The sequence below is a fragment of the Sardina pilchardus genome, chromosome 6 (genome assembly GCF_963854185.1).
Source record: "Sardina pilchardus chromosome 6, fSarPil1.1, whole genome shotgun sequence".
Classification (NCBI taxonomy): domain Eukaryota; kingdom Metazoa; phylum Chordata; class Actinopteri; order Clupeiformes; family Clupeidae; genus Sardina; species Sardina pilchardus.
The window spans coordinates 7,457,793-7,467,792 of record NC_084999.1 but is presented as its reverse complement, the minus strand read 5'-3'; the positions used below and the strand labels follow the sequence as shown (position 1 = coordinate 7,467,792).

The 10,000-nt window shown below is 45.6% G+C and overlaps 1 protein-coding gene across 1 annotated transcript in view; it reads left to right on the top strand.

Annotated features, from left to right (window-relative positions):
* The window catches only part of snap91a (synaptosome associated protein 91a), a 58,155-nt gene that overhangs the window by 11,954 nt on the left and 36,201 nt on the right, over positions 1 to 10,000 (top strand). The window lies entirely within an intron of this gene.

The following is a 10,000-nucleotide window of genomic DNA, read 5'->3' as shown; positions in this document are numbered from 1 at the left end:
GTGTGTGTGTGTGTGTGTGTGTGTGTGTGTGTGTGTGTGTGCATGTGTGTGTGTGCATTTTGTGAGCTAAAACATTACAGTGCCTCTTTCTCAATCACAATCTCTTTACACACTTATACCCCCCCTCCCCCAAACACTCTCTCTCACACACACACACACACGCTCTGCTGATGGAACCCTTCTCTACATGAGGGAAACTGGCACAGCAGTAATAACACGTTGCCATGCGTGACATCAACCATTTCAGGTTTTTTTCTCTGAAAAGAATTCTGGCCCAGAGAAAGAGCTCTGGTTGCCAAGGAAACGATCTGGAGCTCCTGTCTTCAGTGCTCGACTCTGAGAACCAGCAGCGAAAGCACATTGATTGCCCTCTTCACTCTCTCTGTGTGTGTGTGTGTGTGTGTGTGTGTGTGTGTGTGTGTGTGTGTGTGTGTGTCTGTGTGTCTGTGTGTGTGTGTGTGTGTGTGTGTGTGTGTGTGTGTGTGTGTGTGTGTGTGTCTGTCTGTGTGTGTGTGTGTGTGTGTGTGTGTCCTGCTGTCCAGTTTATGCGGGCAAAGTGATAGAATTGAGCCTAGTCAAGTGTACACATGTATGTACCTCTTCCTGCCACTATCACACAGTCTCTCTCTCTCACACACACACAGACACACACAAACACACAAACACACACACAGACACACACACACCTACCAGACACACTTACAGTGTATCATTCCATTCTGACAGAGAGAGAGAGAGAGAGGGAAATAGAGAGTGTGACGTGTTGATATGGTTGTGAACATCTGCAGACAGGCGTTGCTTTCCCCTGGTGATATGAGTGCGGCTACAGCTACAGTACAGTATGGCTGATGACTGTGTGTGCTGTGTGCCAGAGAGTTCAGCTGCTAGTATTGATGAGTGAAAGTGGCTGCAAAATGGAATCAAGTGGCGCGTTTAGCATGTGCTGTGTGTGTTGCCTGTGGCAGAGATTTGTGTTTGCAATGGTACCATGGACGATTTTGTCATTTTAGTATCACCCAGGGAAGTGTGTGTGTGTGTGTGTGTGTGTGTGTGATTCGTGTTTGCAATGGTCCCATGGACGATTTTGTCATTTTAGTATCACCCAGGGAAGTGTGTGTATGTGTGTGTGTATGCGTGTGTGTCTGTGTGTGTGTGTGGCATGTGTGAAGGAATCAATACGTGTATTGTAGTGCTAGAAGCTAATCTGTCATGCAGTGCCACCACATGCACCAGACATGACCACTGCAGATGCTCCTCCCCCTCTGTGGGATCTGCTCACTGGAGAGGATGTGTCATCACCTCCACTAGTGTCTGGTTGTTTGGTCGTTAGTTAGTTTGATTGTGTGTGAGCAGGTTTCACAAACACACATGAAACTGTAGCATTGGGTAAAGAAGAGGAACCCTGTGAACTTTGGACTGGATCTGACTCACAGAGAACCTGCCTAAAATTAGTTTCACTTTCGCTAATGTTGCGTAATACATCATTAGTTCATCAATCACTAATGTTGCGTAATACATCATTAGTTCATCTTTTGCTAATGGTGTGAGATACAGCATTAGTTTGTATTGTGCTAATGTAGCGAGGTATAAAGAATTTGGTTAATTTTTTGCGAATATTGCGATGGGCAGCATTATGTCGTGGGTGTAGCTACTGTTGCAGTTAATGTTATGACATACAGCATTAGATTGGCTTGTGAAATATGACATTACTGTAAAGAGGACATGATGGAGGTATGCGCTCTACTGAGTGCAACCTCAATAAACCTCAATGAATAACTACCGTACTCGTTATTTATTTGAACTCTAACTGAAATAGCGCTGAAATCTCTACAGTTGAACTGTGGCCATCATGTGTCTGGCACGTAGACTGTGGACTGGCCAGGCTTCCCTTGTGTGCTTGCTTCTCTGTATATCTGTGATCAGTGCATTCTCTGCTCTTTTCACAGTGTCTCCTCTCTGTCCTCTCTCTCTCTATGTATGCCACTTCTCTCAAACCATCCCCCACTTCTCTTCCCTGCTCTCGCTCTGTCAGTGTGTGTGTGTGTGTGTGTGTGGTGTGTGTGTGTGTGTGTGTGACGTCACACCCTACTACCCTCCTCTCCAGCATGCTCTAGTGCATGATTATGCCTCAGGTGGGGAGGCTTAAAAATAGAGCATTGTGTGAGAGTGTGTGTGAGAGAGTGTGTGTGACATTGGGAATGGCGTGTGTGCTGCTGTGTGTGTGTGTGTGTGTGTGCGTGTGTGTGTGTGTGTGTGTGTGTGTGTGTGTGTGTGTGTGTGTGTGTGTGTGTGTGTGTGTGTGTGTTTATTTGTACGAGAGATTAAATGTGAATTGCCTGCAAGTCTAAACCATAGTACAGTATATGTCTACATCATGCCCCCTCCTCAACCCAGCTCTCTGCTGTGCTGTACTGTGCTGTGCTGTGCTGTGCTGTACTGTGCTGTGCTGTGCTGTGCTGTGCTGTGCTGTGCTGTGCTGTGCTGTGCTGTGCTGTGTGCTGTGCTGTGCTGTGCTGTGCTGTGCTGTGCTGCGCTGCGCTGCGCTGCGCTGTGCTGTGCTGTGCTGTGCTGTGCTGTGCTGTGCTGCGCTGTGCTGTGCTGTGCTGTGCTGTGCTGTGCTCTACTGTGTGCTGTGCTGTGCTGTGCTCTACTGTGTGCTGTGCTGTGCTGTGCTGTGCTGTGCTGTGCTGTGCTGTGCTGTGCTGCGCTGTGCTGTGCTGTGCTGTGCTGTGCTGTGCTCTACTGTGTGATGTGCTGTGCTGTGCTGTGCTGTGCTGTGCTGTGCTGTGCTGTGCTGTGCTGTGCTCTACTGTGTACTGTGCTGTGCTGTGCTGTGCTGTGCTGTGCTGTGCTGTGCTGTGCTGTGCTGTGCTCTACTGTGTGCTGTGCTGTGCTGTGCTGTGCTGTGCTGTGCTGTGCTCTACTGTGTGATGTGCTGTGCTGTGCTGTGCTGTGCTGTGCTGTGCTGTGCTGTGCTGTGCTGTGCTGTGCTGTGCTCTACTGTGTGCTGTGCTGTGCTCTACTGTGTACTGTGCTGTGCTGTGCTGTGCTGTGCTGTGCTGCGCTGCGCTGTGCTCTACTGTGTGATGTGCCGTGTTGTTCTGTGTTGTGCTGTATTGTGCGGGAGCACAGATAAAGGAGACTCAGCCATATGTGTTGTACAATGTGTGTTGTGGTTGTGTGCCGGGCAGAAGGCCTCTCTCTCTCTCTTTCTCTCTCTCTTTCTCTTTCTCTCTCTCTCTCTCTCTCTCTCTCTCTCTATCTTGTGTATGTGTGTGCATGTGTGTGTGTGATTCTACATGTGTTGTGAGCACTACTGAGGTGTAAGATGAGCTGTGGGACACTTAAGCGACGCAGCGGTGAGATCGCACATCTAGCCCTCTATTTCATCTGCCTCCTCTCTCTAATGCACCCTCTCTCCTCTCATTTTCTCTCTCTCTCTCTCTCTCTCTCTCTCTCTCTTTATCGCTTTCTCTCTCTCTCTCTCTCGCCATGCTTCTGTCTTCTTTCTCTGAATAATTCACTAACTGGTGGGACATTATGTGGCTGTGTTTGTGTGAGTCATCGCAGGTGTGGGCTGGGGGTCCTCCTTTCTCATTGTGTTTGTTTGTGTGTGCGTGTGTGTGTGTGTGTGTGTGTGTGTGTATCTGTCTATCTGTCTGTCTGTCTCTCTGTGTGTGTGTGTGTGTGTGTGTGTGTGTGTGTGTGTTTGTGTGTATTGTGAGCTGGGTTTCAGCACTTTAATCTAGGCAAATTCATGCAGTCCTACAGTATGTAATATGTGTGTTGTGACACATAGCTTAGCACATAGTAGGACAGATGTACAAAGGAAGCACGATTAGCACCTTTTCTCAGTCCACAGAGAGCGCTGTATGTTGCCATATCACACGGGATTTACTAATCGCTCACTTCATCAGGTAAACAACGCTTGTCGCCGCCCTCCAAAACTAATCTGTGGTGTCCACAACTGAGCAGTGACTTTCAATCACAGACGCAGCTGAATGAAGTCAACAGACGACAACATTATCAAACCAATCTAAAGTTAAGTGATCATGAAATCATGAAATGGATGATAATGAGATGTCACCAAACAGCAAGGTAATGCAGGCCAGTAATTATACTCCATTTAAAAGGATAATCAAATTGTTTGTGCCGCTAGGCTATCACAGATTAAATAGTCTAACAGGCATAGGAAACTGGATGACGTGGAGGGGAAAAAAACTAAAGTAATACATTAAAAGGTAAACTGTTGAACTGAAGAACTGTTGCTCTGGACTACATCTGCTTTAAAAGGAGAGAACATTTTCACTGCAAAACAGACGTGCGCTGATTTCATGCATATCCCAGAATATCTAATCAGTTTCTGTTAACACTCCCCCCCCCCCCCCCCCATGTCTTTGTGCGATACTCCCACTTTTTCCTCGACCTTACCATAAATGCAAATGCATGAGTAAGAAAAGAACAGCTTGTATAACAGCTCTCATTTGGGCTCCAACGCATGTGTGGTCTGATCCAGGTTATAAGCACAAATAAAGCTTGAAACAGACGCCTTGGTACATCAGCTCCAGACTATGCCCTATGTACTTAAACACACACACACACATACACACACACACACACACACACACACACACACACACACACACGCACACACACACAGACACACACACACACACACACACACACACACACTCAAACAACCATTTACAGTACATGCAAATGTATGCACACACACACACACACACACACACAGGCAAGCATGCTCAAAGAGAGAGACAGAGTGGGAGAAAAAGAGAGAGAGAGAGAGAGGGAGAGGGAGAGGGAGAGAGAGAGGAAGAAGAAAAAACTCACTCTCTCTGTCCCTGCTCAGTGCCTCTACTTCCCTCTCCCAGTCTGAAGGCAAGGGCCCAGTGGGTGTGCAGGCACAGAGGGCTTATTACGGTTTGACAGGAGACGTATTTTACTGAAGCCGAGGTGGCCCATTAACCTACTACTGGAATGACTCACCCTCGGAGACTGACAACCTGATATTCCACAGTCTCAGTATTGTGCTGCTATCATGATTAATTCAGGAGTAGGCTATCAAAACAGTGACATGGCTCAGAGTAGAAGCTTGGATTTTGCTGGATATGTATTGCATGTGTGAATGGCTGTTGCTAAAGTGCTGTGCCCCCCCCCTGTTCCTAAAGACCAGGCATCTGGCTAAAAGCTCTTATTCTATGCTAGAAGGACTGCAGTGGAGCGGTAGGGTAGATAAGTGGTGAAAATGGGTTAAAATGACACTACTGTGTCAATCCAGTGTAAAGAGACTGTACTTTCTAAATGTAAATTGGCACACTTAGTTTAACCTCAGTTGGTACCAAAACTCCATTCTCATTGGACGATGCCACCAGACATGTCAGCCGTTGTCATTTCAACGTCAAACTCTTTAAGTTTGATCTCCATCCATTCCATCGGTTTTGCAAATGTACTCGTACCATTAGACTCACAGTACACTTATACTTAGACTTAATATAAGCGTTATTATGTCCAGAAGGAAAAAACATATCATTACTGCCATACATCCAGGCCGACAGGACAGACGAGTTTGTGGAGAGGTGGGTCTGCTCTGCAAATCAGGATTGGAACCCACATCCCACCTCCCACCTCCCACATCCCACATCCCACATCCCACATCCCAGTCAATGGCACCCTGTGGCTCATTTCTTGCCTCTCTTTTGTCTCGCTTGTCTCAAGTGACGCCAGCCATTCGGCAGCGATGCTCTGCAGGTGACACGCTGAACGTGAAAGTTGCTTTTCACCAATGAATGGGCTAATTATAGAATTTACTGTAGTCCAACAATAAAGCCTATTATCAGCCACAGAGAAGAAATACTCTTTTCAGTGCTTATGAATGGTTACTATAACAACCATAGTAGTTGCCCGCTGCGCGTTGAGGAGTTCTTTGCTTCCCCCTCATCTATTACTGTAATTCCGTATAACAGGACACCTAGGCGATCGTTGTTAATATTAAAAGTGTAGGCCTAATATTAAAAGTAGTCGTATCAACTATACTATAATGTGAAGTAGAACTTGTGTCCCTTCAGTGGGTGTAGTTATCAAGTCCAGGCACGCTGTTTTGGGGATCTCCAAAGTTCTCAAGGGTTTATGTGGAGGCGTAAGATCTGCTCTCGATTGCTCTTCCTCAGCCAACAGGTGTTGTGTCTCGCTAGACTGAAATTGAATTTCACGGTCTGAAACTGAATTGTGAGAATTGAATGCAGAGGTGCATAGTGCTTTTAGGGATAGGGATTTTCAGAGAGGATCTTTTTCTATTAAAAACATTACATTTAGTTTCAAGTTTACTGGGATTCAGTTTCAAACTTATGAATTCAAAATATTCTATTCAAATATACAATTCAAATTGGGTTTATAAATATTCAGTAATTCAATCACAAAAACAAAATATTCAGTTGCATAAGATTTACTCCATATCGATGGCTCTTAGTGAAATAAATCAGAAAAAAATATTTGGTATTTATGAAAAAAGTTCCCGTGGTTGGGTGGTGATGCTATGAAGCAGTACTGCTGCTGAGAGATGAGAGGACGTGTTGACTGAGCTGAAAGTGTGCCAAAGCCAGACGCAGCATTTCACAGTCTCTGGGCATCTCACAGGGAGCAGATCTGCCTTTGTAATCCACAGGAGACTCTCTCTCTGTGATCACAGTATATTAGCGTGCAACACAATGTCATGTTCCTACTCATCTGTCGTCATGTTTGTTGTTATCTAAAGGCTTTCCTACGATTAATACTGAAGCTACTAGTTTGCTGTGTGGGTGAATTATTGCGCTAAATTCCATTAGGTCAGGGATTCTTCATCCTCAGCAGGCTCACTCATCAGCTCTAAATATCTCTGTGGTGCTTGTCTCACAGGTTTTATGCACTGTAATTCTACCTGTCTGCATTTCCTGAACATTAGCATATACAGTACACACCACCAGCTCAGATAATTCAACCCAGTAAATATTTATGTGAAAAAAAAAAAATCAGCAATAGTCCAGCACTGCAGAGTAGTGAAGAGGAGGAGTTCAGTGATGGATGGAAAACACTGAAATTGAGGGATAGAAAGCTCTCTCTGTGTGTTTATTTTTTCTCGCTCTCTCAGTGTGTGTGTGTGTGTGTGTGTGTGTGTGTGTGTGTGTGGCATAGCAGTGGCTGTGTGCGGTGAAACGGAAGATTCACACTGTATGGCTTGGGTCTGAAGAAGAGGGGGAATTTGCTGACTCATATAACCCTGAGGATTTAAATCTCTCTCTTTCTCTCTATCTCTCTCTCTCTTTCTCTCTCTCTCTCTCTTTCTCTATCTCTCCCATTCTCTCTCATTCTCTCTCTCTCTCTCTCTCCACCCTGTCTGATCTGCACCTTGTCATCTTAATTCTGTGATCCAGCTTAATGCCCCGTCCTGCCCCCCTCCTGCCCACTGACGAGCATCTGCTGTATCAGCCCTCCGTCAGGGCCGAGTGGTCACTGGCAAGACTGGGATTCGCAGTTAGTGGAATGATTTAACTAATGCTCCTCATTCTAGCGAGAGTTTGGGGATTTTGACACTCTTAAAACGTATGTGTTAGAAACAACACAAACTGTGTTGTCCCTATCTGGACATAGAGTTGTTGTGAGACGTGTTATTTTCAACACATTGGTTGAAAAGACTCATCTGTTTACCTTGCCAATCAGAACCCATCGCATTTTAGCCACATATTCTTTATTGTTGGTCAGTGTGTGGATGCTTTTATTGTTACGGTTACAGTTATCATTATCGTTATTGTTCTTGGTGTGAATGCTGCTTTAGTCTAGGTTCCCACAGTACTGTACATCTTCTGATGCATCTTGGGCATACAGTATCATCAGTGATATAACCGTGGGGTTCTCAGGTGTTTCAAGTCAACATCAGACACCCTCACCCGGGCGGGCGACCCAGCCGGGGGTGATCAGTCCCCAGCTCGTGCCCAAGTAGCTTTTGTTTTCCACGGATCGCTCCGCCTGATCCATGGCCATCTGGATGTCTTTTCTGCGGCGTCTGTGATGCTCCTGATGGCTCTTGAATCGCATCTGCCACTCTCCTGAACCTAGGCGCTTCAGTACCTGGTAGAGAGACTGGCCTGCAAAACCTCTGCAGCCAGCCTTGATGGGGTCGCATCGGGCCTTCCATCCTCTGCCTCGACAATCGCCTACTAGTCCCTCATAGTTCGCTCTCTATTCCTCTCAAAGGCCTCCTCCATGCGGTCTTCCCAGGGGACAGTTAAGTCCAACAGGACGACTTGTCTTGTTTCTGACACCAGTACCATGTCTGGCCTCAGTGTGGTATCTGTCTGGAAATCTGAGCTGCCTCCCAAGGTCGACTTTTGGCTGTCAATCACATGCTGTTGCCAGGAGTCCCCCTATTGGACTTGAGCACTGATGTGGATTCTCCGCTGCTTTAACCAAAGAGTATAGTATAAGTACTTCTATACTCTCTGCTTTAACAAAGACAATGGAATGCCTTGTTGGATGTTGCTGCTGTCCGTGAGCTTTTGCTTGTGATATGTTACTCCACATACTTTTAATACAGTATATTTTCTAGTGCACGATCAGAGCCCTGACCATGAGAGATATTTTGACTGAGCCTGGACCTCTTGCTGTCACACAGATTCCACACTGCTTCCATGCTCCGTGAATGTGTTTGTCAGCCAACTTGTACGCTTGCCTCTTGGAATAGAATAACAATGTAAGTGTGCTGTCTGTTTGGCGTGCCTTTCTCCAAAGGCTCTTGTTTAACCTTGCTTTGTCTCTGGATCTTTTTTTATTATTATTATTGAATATCTCTAATGTTCATCTAGTGCCCGAATCAATATACTCCATTATGCATACCAACCTTTTTGATATAGGACATCATGTCACAAATCTAATGACAAAGCCTTTTGGGCGTGCGGTACATATTGGATTTTTGGCAACAGGGTAATGGAGATGCACTGGTGTGTTATTGCACTGGGGTTTGCCTGGCTGCTCACAGTGACTGGATTCATTGATAGGTTCACTGCAGAGCTGTTTTAACCAACGGCATCTTTTGGATTGTGGCATTTTTGATTGCGTAGATATAGATCTTGGACACGTTGATTACGTTTGTAAAAAGATAGATTGTTCAGGCAAGTTAAATGTACTGAAGAGCTGGTGCAATGAAAAGCCCATCTTGAATATTCTAGATTTAATATCACTGCAGAACAGGCTTGTACAGGCTTGTTCAAAATAAGTTATTCTGTCTCTTTCTCTCTCCCTCTTGCACACACACACACACACACACACACACACACACACACACACACACACACACACACACACACACACACACACACACACACACACACACACACACACACACACACACACACATACACACACACACACACACACACACACACACACACACACACACACACACACACACACACACACACACTCTCTCTCCAACTCTTTCTCTCTGGCAGTCTCGTTGTACTCTGGCAGTCTCAGTGTCCCAACTTGACTTCTTTCTCTCAGCAAAGTCAGAGTTAGCGCTCACACAGCCTGTGTGAGACTTGTTTAAACGTCAGTGTTTATGTAAACAAGAGGTATGATTGACAACAGAATCAGCATAACCTCTGTTAGATGATTTTGTGTCTGTGTGTGTGTGTGTGTGTGTGTGTGTGTGTGAGTGTGACGTGTAGCAAATATAAACTGTGTGACTTGTGTGTGAATAAATGAGAATTGTCTAGCCAAGACCCAGTCCAACCTACAGAGGAAACTTCTGTTGTTCTGCAACAGATCATCACGCAACACCTGTTATGATTTTAATGATGAAAAACACCTGAGACTGTGAGAGAGGAAAAAAGACAAGCACATAGAGAGGGAGAAAGAGGATGTCTAAGAGGAAATCATACTACAAGCAGAGCCTCACTGAAACCCCAGATGGGTATGACATCCTTTGATAACTGATGTTAATTTGTGA